The sequence below is a fragment of the Microcebus murinus genome, chromosome 8 (genome assembly GCF_040939455.1).
Source record: "Microcebus murinus isolate Inina chromosome 8, M.murinus_Inina_mat1.0, whole genome shotgun sequence".
Lineage (NCBI taxonomy): Eukaryota > Metazoa > Chordata > Mammalia > Primates > Cheirogaleidae > Microcebus > Microcebus murinus.
The window spans coordinates 97,560,995-97,581,853 of NC_134111.1; the positions used below are offsets into that span (position 1 = coordinate 97,560,995).

The 20,859-nt window shown below is 41.9% G+C and overlaps 1 protein-coding gene across 5 annotated transcripts in view; it reads right to left on the minus strand.

Moving 5' to 3' along the window:
* The window catches only part of PID1 (phosphotyrosine interaction domain containing 1), a 221,263-nt gene that overhangs the window by 111,988 nt on the left and 88,416 nt on the right, over positions 1–20,859 (minus strand). The gene's annotated exons all lie outside the window — the stretch shown is intronic.

Here is a 20,859-nt window from a genome sequence, read left to right on the forward strand (position 1 = left end):
TTTCATCACTGCTATCTATACCACCCAGTCCAAGACCCCCTGTTTGCTCGGTCTGTTATGACAATATCCAAACTGGTCCTATCACTTCCAACCTTGTCTCCAGACAGAGTATTCCCACACAGCAGCTAGAGAGATCCTTGTAAAATCTAATCGTACCATGCTACATCTCCGCTTAAACTCTCCCAAGTCTTCTTATCTCCTCATAGAAAACAACCTGACCTTGGCCTTTGAGGCCATTCATGCCTCTTGGATTTCATCCCCTACCCCTCACCCTCTCACTTAAGGATCCAGCCACACTAGCCTCCTTATTCTTCTGAGAATGAGCCAAGGTTGCATGTGCCTGGGGGCCTCTGCCCTTGGGTTCTGCAAGACTTGCTTCTTTGCCTTCTCGAGGACACTGATCAAATGTCACTTCATGAGACAGTCCTGTCTCATCAATATCTACCCCAGCACATACATGCACACATATACATGCAAACATGCACACACGCCTGGCTTCATGGGCATGCAACCCGTGCAATCACACAAGGCCCCATACTCAAGAGAGACCGACACTCAGAAGGGCTTCATGCTTGGTTGAAAGCCTTTGGTTTTATGTCCCCATCTTGAAATTCTTAATCATTTTATCCTTGAACCTGTGTTTTGTAAATAAAGTGTGATGGGACAGTGGAGCACATGTAAGAGTCGAGGAGATACACACAATAGGTGCATCCCGCATCCTCTCCACCCATTTTCACAGAGCCTCAGTGATGCCCGGGAGCACAGAATTCTGATGGATCCATGACCCACAGGAACTCAGCAAGAGTCAAAGTGAGGACAAGGTGAGCATGTTAAGCCTAAGACTCAGTAAGCAGGGGCACACCCAGACCCAAGAGGTCACGCTTTGGAACCAGGACGTGCTTCAAATGCAGAAAGAAGTCAGTTGTGTTCTATGAAACATGGATGATCGAGGAATCCTATCATAGCCTTCCCCACTTGTATTATTTCCCTATATTAGACAACCACTTACACGGAAAATGATGACCTAGAAGGAAAGGGAAAGCTACAGCAAGCACAGCTCCTCCTCCTTCAGCCCTTCCTCACTCACCAGTAAGCTGAACAAGAAGTGCTGGTAGAACACATATGTATCAAGAAGTGAAAGAATACCAGGTAAGCTCATTCGTGCGGGGCTTTCACTGCTCTGATAAAAACAAAATACAGTATGAGCTAGAAAATGCAAATCGTGTAATTTCAATGATCCTACTCTTACATTTGCATTTAAAGTGGGCACTGCACAATATAAATACCAGCTCATAATCTAAATTTTTAATTTTTCTTTACTTAGAACAGCATTCAATAGCAAATAATAATAATTTTTAAAACACCGTGACTCTTCCAGAAAGAAATTCGAGAAGAAAAATGAAAAGGCTTTATGTTTTAATACCTTTAATGGCACTTTTCTTCTGCTTTTTGAATAGGGAACGCTGCCTTTTCATTTTGCACTGGGCCCCACCAGTTGTGTAGCCAGCTCTGCACACACACACACTCATCACTGTCTAGTCCCTTCCTCTGCTTTGTTATTCATATCACTTATCCCTACTTACAACTACTATAAAAAATACAGTTGTTTTTTACTTATCTTATTGTCTCTCACTAGAATATAAATGTCATAACAGTAGAAACCATTGTATTTAGTGAAACATCCCAAGGGCCTAAAACGGTTTCTGGCACATTACAGAGATCTGATGAATATCTGTGGAAGGTAATGAAGTTAGTAATGAAAGAAAAATATGAACTATAAATATAAAAATAATCATCTCTAAATCAGGGTTCATAGACTAAACCTTCTCACTACCTCATCCAAGTGGACCTTACTAGACTCTCAATGGTTCATGAAACAAACACAGGACTAAAAGAAGGAAACAATAATATGCGTGCACAAGTACATTCACCTAAGCATAAATCACCAAGAACAATTCTTTAAAAAATCTATACAGTTTAGTATAAAGGCCATCAAGGTTTTGGAATTTGTAGGTGGACAAAGCTTGTATGTTGCAAGTCCACAAAATGTCTATTACAACTCTAACAGGCCACTCTGGTGGTCAGTTTATGTGTCCTCTTGGCTAGACGACCATGCCCAGCTATTCAACCAAACGCTAATCTATGTGTTGCTGTAAAGGTGTTTTGTAGATGTGATTAAAGTCCATAATCAGTTGATTTGAGGTAAGAGGGATTATCTGAGATCATCTGGGTGAGCTTGATTCAATTAGTTGGAAGATCTTACTCAAGAGGTGAGTTCGGGCTTCTCTGAAGAAGAAGAAGATATTCCTCCTGTGGTTGTCAGCTTCCACCCAGGACTAGGAGCTCCAGCCTGCCCTTTCTGACGATCTGCCTTATTATTTCAGACTTTCCTAGTCAGCCCGCACAATTGCATAAGCCAATTCCTTAAATAGATCTTTGATTACAGATGTCCTACTAGTTCTGTCTTTCTGGCTGAGCCTCCATTGATACAGCCACCTTTTAGAATACAAAATTGCCAGCTCTGAGGTCAACTTTTTTTTTTTTCTTTTTTTAATGGGAGAGGAGACTTGATCTTCCATTTTCCAGAGAGTATTGATTTGTATTTAAAAAGAAAAGTAAGGGTAAGCTTTCATATTAATCTGGAAGTGTGTGTCTTTGTTCCTAATTAATTCCAGTCCAAGGGAGGCTGTGGGGTTTGCAGCTGCCAAGAGGGGAGAGTAGATCACTGAGAGTGAGAGCCGAAGTTGTTTTGCCTCCATTGGGCAGAAACTAGGACGGATGGAGGAGGACGATAAAGGGGCCAAGAGCTCGGAAGCCAACGTAGAAGCGAGTGGGGGCGTCTCCCCCACCTGCCATGCTGTTCAGGCTCTACGAGAGGTGCACGAAAGCGCAGATCATCTCCATCTGACTCCTGCCACATAGCAAGTTCCTGAGGACGACACTAGAAGTGGAACCTCCTCTCAGGAGGGTGGGACAGCCACACTGCCCGGACAGTCTCAGATTGCCCTCCTGTCCCCGCTGTAGAACCGAATGCCACAGCTGTTGATTTAGTCACTCCGCACACCTGGAGACTGAAAGTCGGGCACTGGCACACACACTGCCTCCTTGATTGCTTGGCTGGGAGCCAGGTTAAAGAAATAGATAAAGAGAAAAAAAACAAAATGCCTAAATTGGGGCTAGGAAGATAACAAAGTTCAAATTCCAGCTTCAACACACTGTGTTGTGCAACCTCAGCTTCCCGACGCTTCTCCAGCCAGACGGGCACACGCCACGTGCCCGCCCACCCATCCCGTCCATACGCCTGCCCTGAACAGCCACGCTGGGCCCAGGACAGTGGTGAGCACAGCTGGAACAGAAATAAAACATTAGTGTCTGCGTAAACGGGTCTCTCACAGCTGGTGGAGACTGGAAGTCAAAGGATAACTACATATCTGTGCGAGAAGTTCTGTAGGAGAGCCAGAGAGAGGCTAAGACAACAGTCGAAGTCAAACAGAGAAAGTGATTCCTTTAAAAGACATTCTTTTTCTTTTGATGGTTTTGTCCCTTTTGCCCACTTTGAAAGTATAAAGGTGAAAGAGGGAAGTAAAATGTGGATTACTTGATGCATCATTGAATCCATAGGACTACATATTTTTTATGACAAATTAACACTTTACGTCACTCTGCGGTGTTCTTGGAAATTTTTGGTGGTAAAAAATGTAACAGTTATGGCTGTTTCTGATGAGAACACTCTTCTGCCCCCCTTCCTCGGGGAAACTTCTGTACTGCGATATGCTGCTTTGTGGAATGAGGTTGTCGGTTACAATTTCGTACCCTCTGACAGTGTGATACAAAGAATTTGTGACACAGGCTGAACATCTGAGTGCCTTATGTCCCTGTCCAAAAGCAATGGGTCAGAAGAAAGACTCTTCTGGCCAAACAGACTCTTCTGGAGATCAGCACACGGGGTTGCAAGACTGGGGTGATGTGAGTCCAGTGCTCTGACCTTCCACGGGAAGGTCAGCCTGAGAATGGGACCACACAGAGACCAGGACAGCTGGGACATGGAGAGACACAGCCCTGACGGTGTTGAGCCCCTGCATCCAGCCATGTTGGACTGATGTCGTCCACCAACCCACCTAGACTGTGAACCAAGGCACTGCCTTTCACGCCCAAGCAAGCTTGAGTTAGGTGTCAGATCCTTGCAACTAAGAGAGTTGTACAGTACACAGTGCTTTGAAATGAAAAATCATCCATGAAAATAAAATGGAGCCATTAACAAAAGTTTTAAAAGGATTTCGTGAATTTTGAACTACAGAAATGCAGAGTATTATCTCTAAAAACAAAAAAAAGTGAATACTGCACTTAAATAGACTGAACCTTAATGGTAAAGTATCAATTAATAATCTAAAGTAGGTATTATAGTCCCCAAGTTATTCATATACAAGATAAAGACCTCTGAGCTACTGCCAAAGTGAGGTGAATTACAAGTTTCAAGAGGCAGCCAACAGTGGACCTGCAATGACTTCCAGCTCTGATGGCCACTGCTCTTACTAGATAACAAAGACCCAGATGCTGTACCCAGCTCTGTCAGAGCTGTGTGGCCTTGTCCTTCCTGGGCTTCAGTTTTCTCATCTGTCAACCTTAAAATGCTATGTTAGCCACGTCAAACACATCACTTGTACTTTACATGGACAAACAAGTGCAATAAAGATAATGCAACTTAGCATAATCCAGGAGCATAAAAAGGCAACAAAAGAGGAATCGAACAGAGGAGCATGGAAAAGCTACAGCTCCCAAATCAAAGATTCACTGAGTTGCAAAAGGAAAATGTGTTATTCATTCTTAAATCAGGGAAGTGAATAGTGTTATAGAAAATTAGGGCACTGCCCTGGACAAATTAAACAAAGCTCGGCTTTCTGCTTGTGGTGCTTTATGTGTGATCTCAAAATAGAGCCTCTAAATCAAGCCCTATTATGTGGATGGGGTAATCGTCCTGCCCTGTATAATTTTACAGTTGGCGTTGCTTCCTACTCCTATTCAGACATTAATCTCTGACAGTTTAGCAAGCTAGGATTTACATATTTTACCAATTCAAATTGGGTGTATCTCACCTTTGCATTGATTTTGTATCCAAAATATAAAGCATCTTTGGAAGGCAAATCCTGCTTCTTCTTTTAATAAGATAACTGGAACACTATCCTCACTCAAATTACAGGGAAGGCATTAAGATTTTAATCTTTGGTACATCCTTGCATTTTGAAGGCTGACTATAATGGTCAGTTTTAACTTGCAAATTACTGATTCAGTAATGCCCTAATCAAACTTCAAAAATATTGCAAATGTCCATCTTAACAGAATCACAAGGAACAAGTGGGTGAATCAGAATAATGGAAAATTTCAGTACTCCAAATAAATGTTAATTTGTACAAGTTCATACAAATCAGTAGAGCTTAGACAGTCCATTCATAATCACATTTCCTTTTACTACTTTAGGGGTACATAAGAATTAAAGAAATTCACCTGTTTTTTTTTATATTTCATACCATTTATTTAATTTTAAATAAGGTATTCTCAGGCCCCAACTATGATAAAATTAAAAAAATGCAACACTCTTTTGTGGCCTTTAATAAGATATATATTTTACTTATCATTTCATTTTTAATGTAAATTCTTGGATTTCTACTTTTAAATATTTGTTCTAGTATTTCCACAAAAATAACATAAAAGCAACAAAATTTTCTGTTGAATAAACAGGAAATAACTTTCATATAATTAAGTATAGTTATATGAATGAAAAAAGAAAATAATCTCCCCAAATTTAACAATCATACAAAAAATTAAACTATTTGATTTCAATAATTAATTTATTCATGAAGTTAATGTCAATCTAGTATTTTAAAAAAAAGACCTATACCAATTTAGCATATACCTCCTTGCTACAAATTATCCTAGTAACTGTCATACTCAAAATAGTTCCAGCTTAATTTAAAAAGCCTACATCCTGACACTCATAAATTTAAAAGGCTGCCTATATCTATTAAAGAGATGGCTATTGCTAAACTAACTGCAATACTTCATGTTCATGCAGCCATATTTATTCATACAGCTTTGATCATGGAAGCACTTTTTTTGAACATCACAGATTCTCGCAATTGATCATGTGGGCGAGGCACAAAAATAACTTCATGCCCAAAGAGTATGCAAAAGCCTCCCAGGCTTTTGAAAGGCTCATTCACTCTGTGTGTGTGTGTGTGTGTGTGTGTGTGTGTGTGTGTTCACTCTATTTATTTTTGTTACTGATCTGAAATACACATACATATACACAGATGTGCTCAATTCCTAGTTCAAGTATTTTATGTCATCTCCTAAACTACTTTATATATATACATATATAAACAGCTATTTTTCCATTTTTGGAATTGTGAGGAGCTTAATGTACTGTGAAACATGAGTTGCAAGCTATCTGCCCAAAGGCATATTTGGCCTACAGGTGTGTTGCATTTGATTCACAGACTGCTTTGTGATTAAAATTTGAAGATGCAAAAACTGAGATATATATGTTTAAAATCTATATTTCCCCTTCTTTTAAAAAAGCAGATTTGCAAAAGCAATGTGCATTTCATCACAGCAACAAGTAGCTGGGCCGGCTGGTGGTTGCAACTGCCCCTACTGACCTAGGGGCTTTCCTCTGCCACGACCTTGGTCTTCCCCTGCCCCTGCCAGCTGCCAGTGGCTATTTTGTGAGTCATTTCTACCTTACCAAATTCATTTCCACATATTACTTGCTTGACCTTATACACATTTGAATTTGCAACTCCCGATGAAAAATGACAAATGCTAGGAAAACAGAACAAAAATTTTACCTACTCATTAAAAAATTTCCAAATACAGCTAAATTAAATCTTACCTATATTTAAATTACAAAAATTCAATTAAGAGAATGTGAGTCAGTGAATAATTGAGAGAAGGAATAATATAAACAGGCCGTCATGTCCGTCTGCCATTCCACTCAAAGAGTCCGGGCCAGGAATTAGTACTTAGGAACCTGCTCTTCTCTAAGTTAGTCCCACATGCCCCTGGTGGTGTGAGTATCTTTTTGCACTAAACATGATATAATTCAACTGCTAAAGATCAGTATTGTTTACTCCCACTTTCAACCAAGATGCATTAACGTGAACCAGAGTGGCCTTCCTACTTAAAACAGCCAAATAAACTTAAAAAAAATATATGGAACAACAGTTTGTGAGGCCACAGAGCAAGGAGAAGAAGTACAAGCCAGGCCCAGTAGACTCCGTGAGCTAAGGAGACAGAGACGAAACCCTGGGGAGACAAACAAGAGGAGAGAATTGCACAGAGAGAAAACTCTGAATCTTCAGAGGGCCCCCAAATATTCAGCTGAGTGCTGATCAGCATGTGCATGAAAGGAAACTAATCAAAGTTGGGGAAAAATAAAAAGAAAACAGAAGAATTAGAGATTAGAGTGCTGGTGCTCACACAAGGCCAGTTATACTGCCCGCTCACAACAACCAGCCTGGAAAACTCACGCATCACAGAGCAGTGGGTAGAGTGTGCAAGAGGGTCTAGTCTCAGTAGTGGGGAGTAGTAATTAGGACTAGACTAAATGTCGCTCTAGTCCCACCTACAGATCTTGAAAGGAAGATTCAAAAGGGTCAAATTGCTTCTGAGTAGTTTAATGGAATCCAACAACAACAAAGAAAATGTTAAGCAATACTTTATTTTAGGAATACAAAAATACCCAGAACCCAACAAGGTAAAATTCACATGGTCTGACATCTAATCATAAATCACCAGACAGGCAAAAAGGCAAGAAAATAAAATGCATAATGAAGAAATAAATGAATTATTCAAAACCTATCCAGAATTGGCACAGAAGTTATAATGAGCAGGTAATAAAAATAGAACTCTATTCTGACTGGGTGCAGTGGCTCACATCTGTGGTCCCAACACTCTGGGAGGATCCTTTGAGCCCAGGAAGTTTGAGACTAGCCTGAGCAATATAGTGAGACCCCATCTCTACAAAAAAAATAAAATAAAAAATTAGCAGGGCATGGTGGCGCACACCTGTGGTCCTAGCTACTCAGGAGACTGCAGCAGGAGGATCACCTAAGCCCAGGAGTTTGGGGTTGCAGTGAGCTACGATGATGCCACTGCACTCTAACCTGGGAAACAGAGTCAGACTCTCTCAAAAAAATTTTTTTAAATTAAAAATAAAACTCCCTTTTATATGTTCAATAAAACTTCATAAAGCTGAAGTTTTAGCTATTGCAATTAGGCAAGCAAAAGAAATTAAAAGGCTCCCGAGCCTGAGGTTAATAGAATTTATACATGAAAATGACCGTGTCTCTTCTGCTGCTCGGGTTACTTAGCATAGTGTCAAGTCAATCCAGTCTGGAATTGAGCTTGGTTTGGGTTTTACTGCTGTAAATTTCACTATCACTAGCTTGTCCCTAGGGTGGAGTTGGGTTTGCTGAAAGGTAATATTCCATTATTGCATCCATATTCCTTCTCTACCCTGGGTTTTCAGACAGACTTCCCTGTATACTTATGACTCCCAGAAGCTCTCTTGCCTCACTCTTGCCTTGTCCCCACAGGTTGACTGCAGTTGCGCCATACAGGTGCTTGCTAGCCTGGGGCTTGGAGGTGATGGGGGCAGGTCCTGCATCCTTCAGTCTGGTGAGTGATCCTGACTTGGCTGCAACTGTTGAGGACCTCTAAAGATCTTGATCCCGGGTGGCTTCCTGTCTCTTCCCAACACGTAGAGGAATTTTTTCCTTTTCCCCAACACAAGTTTCAACAGATCTTCACCTAGGTCCTCAGAGCAACGAGATTTTCCACCTTATCCCCGCTGTGAAGTCTGTGTTCTTTAGGGGAGTAGGGTCCAGGTAGAGCTCTGTGCACAGTGACCCTGGCTCCCTGCCAGGACTGGGCCATCCACGGAGTGTCCATTCTGGTGTCCATTCTGGCTCTTGATCTTTCTCCTGAGCCACAGTGATAGTGTATTGAGAAAAGTCTATGAGTTGGTATAACTCTCCTTGTGTACCTAGCTCCCAGGGATTCACTCTTATCCTAGCCCACAATCGACCTTTAAGATTTTGTTAATAATTGTAGCTAAATTTTTCTTACCCTCTTGCATTGTAGGCCATGGTCTTCCTGTGATTCAACATAGGTGAGTCAGAATTCATATGTAATCTCTTTTTTGAGGACCTGTTTTCTATATATTTCAGGCTAGGTGGATGTACTATGACCACAGTTCTTTGATGAGTTCAAGTTATGATTCTGTAAATTATCTGTATTTTTCTTATTGGTAAAATGAAAGTGATGCTCTCTCCAGCTTTCTATATCCTAGGAAGAAACCAGTAGTAAAATTCATATCTGTAATCAGTCAAGAACTAACTGCATTGAGGAATGCTCTGTGTTTGGAAGATAGAAACAAAATATTCTGAAATACATAATGGTACGCAATCTATCATTTCCAAAGGTTCTTTCCCCAAAACCTTATCTCTTTCCAATGCAGATATTTATGTCTTTGTGATGCTGCCTACTATCTCGTGGTAGTGAGCTTTCTATCTTTCCTCTCCGACACCTCCTCCTACAAATATATAAGCCCTATCCTCCAAATAAACGTGGAAACATGAATCCTGCAACTCTCTGCAGGAGGAACTACTCAGAACCACAGAACATTAAGAATCTCGGGGCAATCTTCCAGATGACTTAGACCAACTTCCTCATTTCGCAGATGAAGAAACTAAAGTCTGGAGACGTGAAGCAACGTGTCCAAGGTCACCCGGAGCTACAGGCTTCAAAGACAACAGAGCCCAGAACCCAGACATCTGATGACTGGCTCAGTTCTGGAAGCCATATGTCATCCCAGATCACTTCTGCAGCCTGTCTGCAGCTGACAAAGTAGCAGCTCTATCATCCTTTAGAACTATACAATGGATAGTCGTAGTATTACAGATTTTGTAGTAAATAGTACAAGTCACATAATGACATGGGAGCCTTCATAATCAGAAAATCCTCAGTTCAATCATGAATCTGAATATTTGACGTTGGCCAAGTTGTATATGCTTTCTGAGCCTCGTGGCCAATAATACAGGGCCAATAGTACCTTTCCTGGAAAACTGATAAAATGTCTGTCTGTGTGTGTATGTGTGTGCATGTGTGTGTGTAAGAGAGAAACGGCACACGCACACGGCAAACACGCCTGCACATGAGTATGAAATCTACAACTCTCATCAAGTGCCCGGCACTTTATAAAGATGGCCTTATTTACCGTCCAATAATACACTTGGCAAAGCAGGGAAGATTCAATCAGAGGCATTCTGACATCAAAGCCCAGATTCTCTGATATCCTGCAACATTTCCCGCCATATCATACATTAAGCAACTAGAAGAGTCATTGGCACATGTACACACACGCCAAGATTATTTTTGTTCTTTTTCCTCCCTGTTTTCTGTCATTTAAATACAGACAACCATTTAAAAATGTCTGGAAGCACACAGACAAAAGTGTTCACAGTAGTGTTTACAGTAGCATTAGTTAGTAGTAGCATTTCCAGGTTGTATAATTGCATGTAATTCTTTCTTTCTTTTGCTCTCTTTCTTCTTGCTAATTTGTATTTTCTACAATGTATAAAGCCAACGCACTTTCATTTTATGGGAAGTTTAACGTAAGTTATGCATAATTAAACAGTGGGTGAGGCACAGCTCCAGGAGCTGCCTTTTTGTGCCATCCTCCGGGGCGTGCATGGATGGGAGGAATCCGGGAAGCGCAGGCAGCCTGTGAAAAGGTGACCCAAGCAAGTGCACAGCGACAAACAGCCCTCAGTGTTCGTCTTCCCCCAGAGCAATAAATGAGGGCACAGAGAACAAAAACAAAACAGAGTAAATGCACTTTCAGGAGAGTGAAAGAAGTCAGACAAAACAAGGTAAGATTTGGAAACCAGACCAAATGTTATTAGCTTAGGATTCCAAGGACTGTTGCTCATATTTCCCTAAGGGACTTCATTCAGTCCCTGAAGATAGCCCGAGGGCACCTCTGGTCCAACTGAAGTGCTTGGCTTGGTGGTGTTATGGAATACCCTGCTCATAAGGACATAGCACATATATGTTACAAAGACACATATGTTTGTGTCCATGCACGTTGGGTTTTGTCTCCATTTCACTTTTGCTAGGCAAAATTCCTCTACAGCACTGTGTTTTGGTTGATGCAGGATTGAGTATCACCTTGGCAGTTTGGAAAAAAACTAAAAATAATTTTATCCCAGGGCTGCAAGCAGTCAGGAAGGTGACAGGCCAGAGCTTTGGCAAGCCAGAGTGCACTCTGATAAGAGCTCAGTGGAGAGCACTGTGCTGCAAATCCACTCTACAGAGGACCGAATTTACTTGTTATACATGTTATCTTTAGGAAGGTTAAACAAAAAGAGGAAAAACTGTCCACATCTAGGGAAACAGCAACTCTAATATTTTATTGACATTGTCTTCACATCTCTAAAGGCATTTCTGAAACTCCTAACTTCCTGTCCTAGAACTAACCTTCCCCTCTGCTTTATGCCTGAACTGTGCCTTATACAATAATTAGTATCTTCATGGCGCCTGTAACACCTGAAAGTGCTGTTTATATGTTGTCTCTTTTTTGAATTCCCAGTCCCTAAGAAAATGCCTAGCACCTGGTAGTCACTAAATGAACATTTAAGTAGTAAACAAATGAATATATGACTAAGGAAAAGACAACATTACTGGAATTTTTTATTTTAGCATATGGGGGTTCAAGTGTTAAGGTTGTGTATATTGCCCATGCCTCCCCTCCCCCCTAGAGACAGAGCCTCAAGCATGACCATCCCCCAAACGTTGCACATCTCCCCTTCAAACCAAACACACGCCTAAGTCACACTGTTCCCATCGTGCCTCTCTGCCACCATTCCTTGCCTATGAACCACTACTAGTTGCCCCAACTAGTCTGTTCCAACCTGGAGACCATCCTGGCAGTGAGCTCCGGTCTAAATTCACAGCCAAATATCCAAACTCATTAGCGGGGCGCTGACAACTCTCCGCCATGTGGACCATGACTAATGGCCACACTTGGGTCCACTGGAATCAGGTGAATTTCCTTGGACAGCAGCTCCATGGCAGCCTCATGCAGGAGGCATTGGCCACCTCCTAGGCCAGTCACCAAACCACAACAGCAGAAAGAGCTCGTTCCCACTGGATCCCAGCAGAGACGTCAAACCATTTCAACGAGGAAACTGGCCCCCTGCTGAGTCACAGCCAAATGGTACCACCATCTGCAGAAGGGCCCCTCTGCCTCTCTGCCCTCCTGCACATAGTTTAAGAGTGGAATGTCCTTTCTAACCAGAGGAAACCCAAAGGCAATTATAAAATAGTAACCAATGAGACATCAGTACAAAAGAAGGCAAGAAGCAGGAAGAGGAGAGACAAGGATAGCATGGGACAACTATTTGGAAAAAGGGTTTGGCAAAAAGAGAGAGAGAGAGAGAGAGAGAGAGAGAGAGAAGGGAAAGTGTACCACTTTCCTAGAGTTGCTGTAACAAAGTACCAAAAACTGGGTGGTTTGAAACAACAGATTTATTGTCTATAGATACTAGAGGATAGAAGTAAGTCCGAAATCATGGTTTGATGGCTCTAGGAAAGAAGCTCTCCTGGCTTCTTTCAGCTTCTGGTGTTGCCAGCAACCCTCAGCGTTCTGTGGCTTGTGGCTGCCATCACTCCAATCACTTGGCTGTCTTCTCCTGCATGTCTTCATGTCATCTTTCTTCTGTGTACATCTCTATGTCCAAATGTCCTTTCTTCGTAAGGACATCAGTCATATTGGATTGGGGCCCATCCTAATGACCTCACTTAATTACCTCTCTAAAGGTCCTATTTCCAGTGCCAGGTGCAGTGGCTCATGTCTGTAATCCTAGCATTCTGGAAGACTGAGGCAGGAAGGTTGCTTGAGCTCAGGTGTTCGAGACCAGCCTGAGCAAGAGCAAGACCCCATCTCTACTAAAAATAGAAAAAACTAACCAGGCATTGTGGTGCATGCCTATAGTCTCAGCTATTCGGGAGGCTAAGGCAGAAGGATTGCTTGAGCTCAGGAGTTTGAGGTTGCTGTGAACTAGGATGACACCACAGCACTCTAGCCTGGGCAACATAGTGAGACTCTATCTCAAACAAACAAACAAAAAGCTATTTTTAAATAAGATCACATTCTGAGGCATAGAGGGAAGGGGCCTGGGACTTCAACATATTTTGGGGGCTGGGAGAGGGGTCACAATTCAGCCCATAACAGAGAGGCAAGGTGCCCACCATGTGGACACTCTGTGAGCCCATCTGAGCACAGGTATTCCACTGGCCACTGCCAATCAGTATTTGTTTTCACCTCACCTGAACCCAACATAATCCTAAACACCCCGGGACTAGATATCAGTGTCAGTGGGCAGGACCCTGCCTGGGGCCTGCCTGAATTCAGTGGACCTGAATTTGACTCTGGGCTGCAAAGTCACCAAAATATCAAGGAGTCAATAAGCAGGACAGGCCACTACCAGGCACAACTCTACCAGTCTGTTTGCAGAGAGAGTTCACGGAGGCAAACAGCACCTGACACCTGTCAAGCTTCATTACCGGCGTGTGTCTTTCCTACTCTGACCGCCCTTGAATTGGAACACAATAAAGAATATGCCTTTTAAATCCCAGTGCTGGTTTATTTGTCCATTTGTTCATTAATCCTCTTACTTGATGAGTCAGGCATGCATACTGCTGAGTATACAGTGTTCTGTCTTCACGGAGCTGAACTTCAACCAGGGTTTATGGTCCTCGAGAAAGTAAGAGTTCACTATTTCAAACAAGGCCACTCATCACCTTTCTTGGACCGTGTTAGTCGTAAAGTGCTAAGGAAGCCTGGAGCCCTAGATGGTGTTGGTGACCTTCCCTCATTTCACTTCTGTGTGCCCTGAGGCTTCTTGCAAAGCCACAGAAGGAAAGTACAGTGGAATCACACCCCACACAGCTCCCTGGCCCTGCAAGTGGTTTACCCCTGCTTTGCGGTGGGGTGGTATTTTGTTTTACTTACATTTCTGAGCATTTCTGCACAGTATTCAGCTCCACTCACTTCGCTGGAGGAAGCTAACTTGCTTACCTGAGAGCCCCACTCTGTCCCACTTCCTGATCCCCACCAGGGTTTCCTGTACTGCACAAGAGCCTATTTGTACTTAATTCCTTGTCTTAGGGTCTGTATCTGGAAGACGCCAAACCAAGTCAAAACTCAACTTTCCCTTACTTAACCCATTTTAATTCAATTCGCTGCATATTGATTGACGGCAAGGGGCTCACAGGTCAGGTAAAAACAGAAACATTACACAACCAGCTTAAATACACTGCAGATATACAAATGAAATGGGTCTGAGTGCATCGGAAGGGAATGATTAGGTTTGACTGCTGGTATTGGGCTGAGATAGGCATTATGGAAGAGAGGGCGGCAGACCTTGGCCTGGAAGCAAAGCAGAGTTTCTCAAACTTTTTACATGATCACCTCCGCAAAGTAGCTTTTTAGACCTTTTTTCATCCTAATTGCCTTTCCCCACCCACAAGTATACTGTGTATGTGTTTATGTTCTACGGTGTAGATATTCCCATTGTCACAGGTAAAATATTTGCCCCACCCTACCCAAGAACTAATTTTTGCTCTCATTGAAAGTGTATGAAGTAAAAAGAAGAAAAGAAAGAGAGTACAAGTAAAGAATATGAATGCCAAAGGATATGAAAGTGAACAACTTATAGAGGCAAAGATAAATGGTCCAATTTGATCTCTGGTAGATTAATGATGGCTGCAACTTGTTTGATACTCTTACCTTAAGAGGAGGTGCCTATGTCTCTTCTAGTTCAACCTTTAAGAGACTGGCAGCTTCCACTTGCTGTCTCCTGGAACACTAGGTCTTGGCATTGAGCCGCCATGTTATGAGGAAGCTCAAACAGCCCTAAGGAGAGGTGTATGCAGAGAGGAAATAGCACAGCCCAGCTCAGTCCCTGGCTAACAATCAGCACCAATTTGTCAATGAATAAACCATCCTGAAGTGGAACCTTTAGTGCCAGTTGAACTGCCCCTGCTGGCCCTCACAGCTCAGTTCAAATTATAGATTTGTGAAAAGAACAAATGTTGCTGTTTTGAGCAACTAATTTTTTGGTTGATATGTGGTACAGGAATAAATAACCAGAACATGATGCTTGTAGACAATACTCAAAACTACCAAATCACACAGCAGGTCCACTACCTATTCATACACCACAGTCTGAACCAATCTTTATTTGTTGTTTTTGACTGTCTTACATACTAAGAAACTCAAGTAAACACTGGGTAAACAAGTTCTTAAGTGACTGATTCATTAATTAAGGTAATAAGGTCATACTTGGCTTGTCAAGTGTACTTTTTTTCCGTTTAAGCAAGGCTGTTCTTGTTTATGAGTCAATTAGATTATAAATAAAAACTATCACAAGTCTCTCCATGAACAACATTATTGTATTTCCAAGAAGCAGGGAGACACTTAATAAACACATTAAAAATAAACAGCCAGCCCTAAAAGACCAGAGCTCAATCAAGCGAAAATATTTTTTAGACCAGAATTCAATCAAGTGCAAATATTTTCAAATGCATGTGGTAGGAGCACTGCCCCACCCCTACCCTGGTGTGCAACACAACAAGGGGTCAGGGAGGGAAGTAAATGAGGAATTCTCATGCACAACCCCCACCCTGTGCCATACTAATCAAATCACTTCTTACTCTAAAACAAATAAGGCCTTTTCTTATCGTTGCTTCCATTCACCCCATCTAATCAAATATTGACCCAACACTATGATTCAGAGAATTACTAGAGAAGATATTTTTTAAGTCCAGATGGACTTTGCTAGGTTTGTAGCCACAAAGATCGGTTTGGGAAAATTGGGTGCAATTTCTCCCATAAAATCTCCCACTGGCTCTAACTGGACTTTCAGAGAGCGGGGAATTCCACACCAACCCCAGGCCTGCTGCCTTCCATAATCCGCCTCAAGTTCAACACAGGCTCCCTGCGCTCATTCCAAAAAGTAACATCTACCAAAGCGACAAATTCAAAACAGGTGCATATTTAGCATGTAAATGTAGAACAACTTTATATTTCCTTTGCCGCATTCAACATGCTCATAAAATGTAGGTTTCTGCAGTTTAGGCCAAAGTGCCCACAATGTTTAAAAATAAAAAAAAAAATAATAATAATAATAATAAACAATTAGTGAATTAAATTACAAAGAAGAAGGATATGGAAACTTGACTCCACACCAGTGAATGGACTTGGTAAACAAACCTCCAGTCCACATCCAAGTGTCCATTAATTAGTTCCATTTGGCTCCAAGCTCCCCTGCTCCCCTCAGCTCATAGTCACACACCCAGCTGACTTTGCCCAGGGGGCATATGATTTTCAGTTCCTGGATTCAGCACACATTCCCCATACAGCTTGTGCTATATGTTGTTTCTATTAGGTAACCAGGCCCCCACATTCAAAATCCTACCTTCTGGCAAGTTTTGAAAATTCCAGTACACTAATAGCACCGATGATACATAATAAAACGAGATATTTTCTTATAACATACAGCATGCAGATTAGTCATGCCTGATTCCAACAATTCCTGATGGACGTCTACATCTACTATGTAATCTGTTGCCATTAAGGTTTTATTCCACCCTACCATGAAAAAGAAAAAGGCATTGTATAAGCCCTACGCTCCCAAATATTTCACTTATATGACAGACATTTTCAAGTGCTTTCTCCTTAATCATGCAATTAACAGAAGAAAGCAAAATTATCTACTGTGGGCCAGAAAGAATCCACTATTAGGTCAAGAATGAATGTAAGACACTCTGCTTTTTTCCACAACAGTAGAGGTTGCCCAAATTTGAATCCTGGTTCCACCTCTTACTAGATGCATGATCTTGGAGGATCACTTAACCTTCAGAGCCCCAGTTTGCTCATCTGTAAATGGGGACAATAACAGTACCTACAGGTACTACAGGGCTGCACTAGGATGAACAGTGTAAAATAAGCAGGCATGTAGCCAGCTCCTAAGTACTTGAGGGAACAACAGCAAGGCTTCAAAGTTATCCAGAATTGCAACGTGAAGCATTCCTACATAATTAATTGTTATTTTCTTCTCATCTTCATCTGGTTTTGTTTTGCCTTTTGCTTTGATTTTTGCATTTCTCATTCTCCTAACTCTTCATCACATCTCTTTTCTTCCCCTCCTTATTGCACCGATTTCAACATTTCTTTTCATCCCTCTCATCTCACCAGATGACTTACTTCTACTAGTGACTTATTCATCCATGGATGAATTCTGCAGATTGTTGTTCTTGACTTCTGATAAAGGAAGGATCAATTCAAAAACAGGTCGACCAGAGGGGAACGACTACCCAATGAAGCATTGGAAATTACCATCATCATCATCATCACCATTATTTTGGCTAACATAGTTGGAGCTGTGTCTCCTGTGATACCTTAGGTGTGATGACCCAGGACATACAACGACCCTCTGAGGTGGAAACTGCAATTAAACCCACTTTGCAGAGGTCAAAACTGAGGAACAAAGAAGTTAAGTAACTTAGCCCACACGCATGCAGTTCAGAGCCAATGCCCCAAACTGGGCTACTTGCCTTCTCCAGGGTCCCTCCGGAGAACCTGCTCCTCTTTCCAGGGTATTCCTCAGCCCCAGCACCAACCCAGGGGCCAAGATCAGAGACCGGGGCTACATTTCCACTCCTCTCTCCTTCCTAGGTTGCATATCCACTTAATCAAAATAGCCAACCAATTAGCTTAATCAAATCCTTCCATTACTACATTTCTATTTTATCAGAAGCTGAAGAAAAAAAGGTAGAAGCTCTCACATTGGAGGTGAATGTGAATTTAAATTGCAATGACCCCTCAGGTCTCTCTATGCTTGTCCCCTACAGAGGGAACACAACAGACCCGAAACTTCACAGTGGGAGAGCCCAGTCCTTTGGGGTGCCCCTCCTGCCTGTCATTAGCAGCCGTCTAGCAAAAACCAGTAAGCCCAAGATCTCAAAAGGCATCTTCATCAAACAGTTGTATAAAAGATTTTAGCTTATTTTCTTAAATTAGTTTTTTAAGAAAAACAAATTTACGTAATAACTTTTTTCTTGGTGATTATCTTATCTTCCCGTCTTTAACCTTGATTATAGACCTTTCTTTTTCCATGATTCTAACCCTTCCTTGCAACTGTACTCTAAATTTTATGGTTCATTTTCTATAATGAGCCATGATGAAAACAGTCCATCCATTTCCTGTGTATGTGTATTAATTCTATCCAATTAAATGTGTTTTATTATTTATAAAGGCATTTTAAATTACACAAATTGAAATTAATTTTTACCATTTCCGTGCCAAATACTATACACAGCCAGACTAGGTGGTCAAGACTACACGTGCTTTAAAAATTCAGAGGCAGAAAGGATCTCTCGTGGCCTGGAGGAGCTGGAAAAAGATGTGAAAGAGGAAGTGGGACCGTCCATGTGCACTGGGCACTGGTCAGGAGGGGGAGGGACTAATGGACACGTGCAGACCTTGCTACAAGCAGGGCTGACCCCAGGGTGCGGCTCCATCTGACTTTCCAGAGAGTAAGTCCTCAATCCAAAGCTAGATGTCCTCTGAAAAGGTCAGATGTGAAAACTCTGCCCAAAGAAATTAAGTGCAATCAACCGCTGGCTCACGCGCTGCTCACCCTCTGGTCTGCACATGTTTGACAAGAGAGGGTGAACATTCCACTCCCCTCTTGGTCCCAAGACCATCGGCAAACCTCGCCACTCAAGATCTCAGCCTGAGGCTCTGTGCCCCTCCCCATTCATGCAAGGACGGTTTCCCACAAGTCTTGGGTTTCCCACAAGTCGAAGCCAAAGAGAAGGGAACTGGCCAAAGAATGGCAGGTCCTCACAGACAGCACCTGCAGACCAGGGCCCCAGTGGGCCCCGATGGTTCCATCAGCCCTCACTGAGCCTGCAGAAAACGGAGCCTATTCGCGCCCATAACCATCTAAAAGACATCAGCAGAAGGCTGCGTTCCTCTGGTTGCTAATCATATGTTTCACTAGGAAAATGCTTCACATTCAAAACTGTAAAGCCAAACTCTTAAAATGGAGGGATGAATAGAGAACAAGCACCAAAAAGAAAGACAAAATCTGGGGGGGGGGGGAAGCACACAAAAACAGATCTTAAGTAAAAGACACCCTTAAATTTTTATACCATTTATAAAGAGATGATAGCAATCATTTTAAAAACCAAACCATCCTCATTACTAACTTATCAAAAATTGTATCTTCCTTTTAATGCAACATTATAATAAAACTCAATCATGCAAGATTTCCAGCTTTTTAAAAAACAAAAAGAAAAGAGAAGAAAAAGAATAAGAAAAAACTCTCCTAAAAGCAAAGGTCACTAGATACAAAGTAAATGCCAGATTTTATCTGGCTGTTGGAGAACACAGTCTGCTGAGCTGATTTAAGCAAAGGCAGCTGCGTGTAGGTCATTTGTTTGTCCTGGATTTAGCCTGAACTGAGCAGCACAAAGTGAAAAAAGAGGCTAGAATATCCTTGACCACAAGGACCTTTGTTCAGAAACAGCCCAATCTGCTCAGACCTATTTTGTCCCTCTTGTCCTCAACAGAGGCCCTCATGAGACAAACATACCACCCACCCAGCACAAGCCCAGATCTGCATGAAACACAACAGCCAGGTCCAAGGGACTGGCTAAATCTCCCGTAGTTCGAATAAATACCAATAATTGCAACCACATGCATTTTGTGTACATGTCCCAAATCTGAAGTCTCTGTCATCTTTTAAAACCTCTGCCTTATCCAACTTTACAGAAAGTTCAAATGACCTATTTTTTTCTAGAGTACCAAAAGTGATTGATGTTTATAAATGATTCACCTTAGCAATATATAAACAGAGGTACCTGTCGACTCATCAAAGATTAAATTATGTTCAATATAATGTCAAGTGTTGTAAATATTATAGTTTGTTGGAAATTAGGAATCCTTCTAAAATGCATAATCTTTGTGCATATAGAAGGCATTAGATAAATAAGTTATTGCTTACTAAGGATGCCCTAACATTATGTTTGCAATGCGACAGAATGAAGCTTTGGGTGGGGGAGGGGGAGAAGTCTCAAAAAATGCCAATGGAACTAAGAAAAAGATTGTGAACCTGTAGCAGCTAGTCCTCGAAGAGTGGATTTCAGACTCAGCATCAGCATCACCTGGAAACTCACTGGCCATGGCATCCCACCTAAGACCTCCTGAATCAGGAACTCTGCGGATGGAGCATCTAGCAAGCCCTCCGGGTGATGCTGATATGCGATAATGTTTTCGAATCACAGCACTAAAGGGAAGCCTCATTAACGAGGAATCCTCTGAGCAGGGCCTTGAAGGTCAGGTGCGATAACAGGATGTTAACAGATGAGGCCCCGGGAGGAGGGAGAAGCCAGAGCCAGGAGCAAACCCTGCATTTGAGAACCAGCAGGTAGTCAAGTTTGGCTGAAATATACAATACAAAAAGGTGAACAGCGGAAGTTGATACTGAAAAAAATAGATATAGGTCAGGTCATGAAAAACTATACTCTTCTGCAGGCCGTGAGAAATCAATGGGAATCTGCGAGAAGAGTATGATAAGATCAAAGCTACCCATCAGTAAATACCTTTTGAAATCAGATTTGCTACCACATTATAAATAACAAGTGGTGACAGCAAAGACAGGAAGTTACATGGATGCATTTTCTCCAAATACTCCTCTGAGTGAGGCATCTCTGCTGATAATCAGAAGA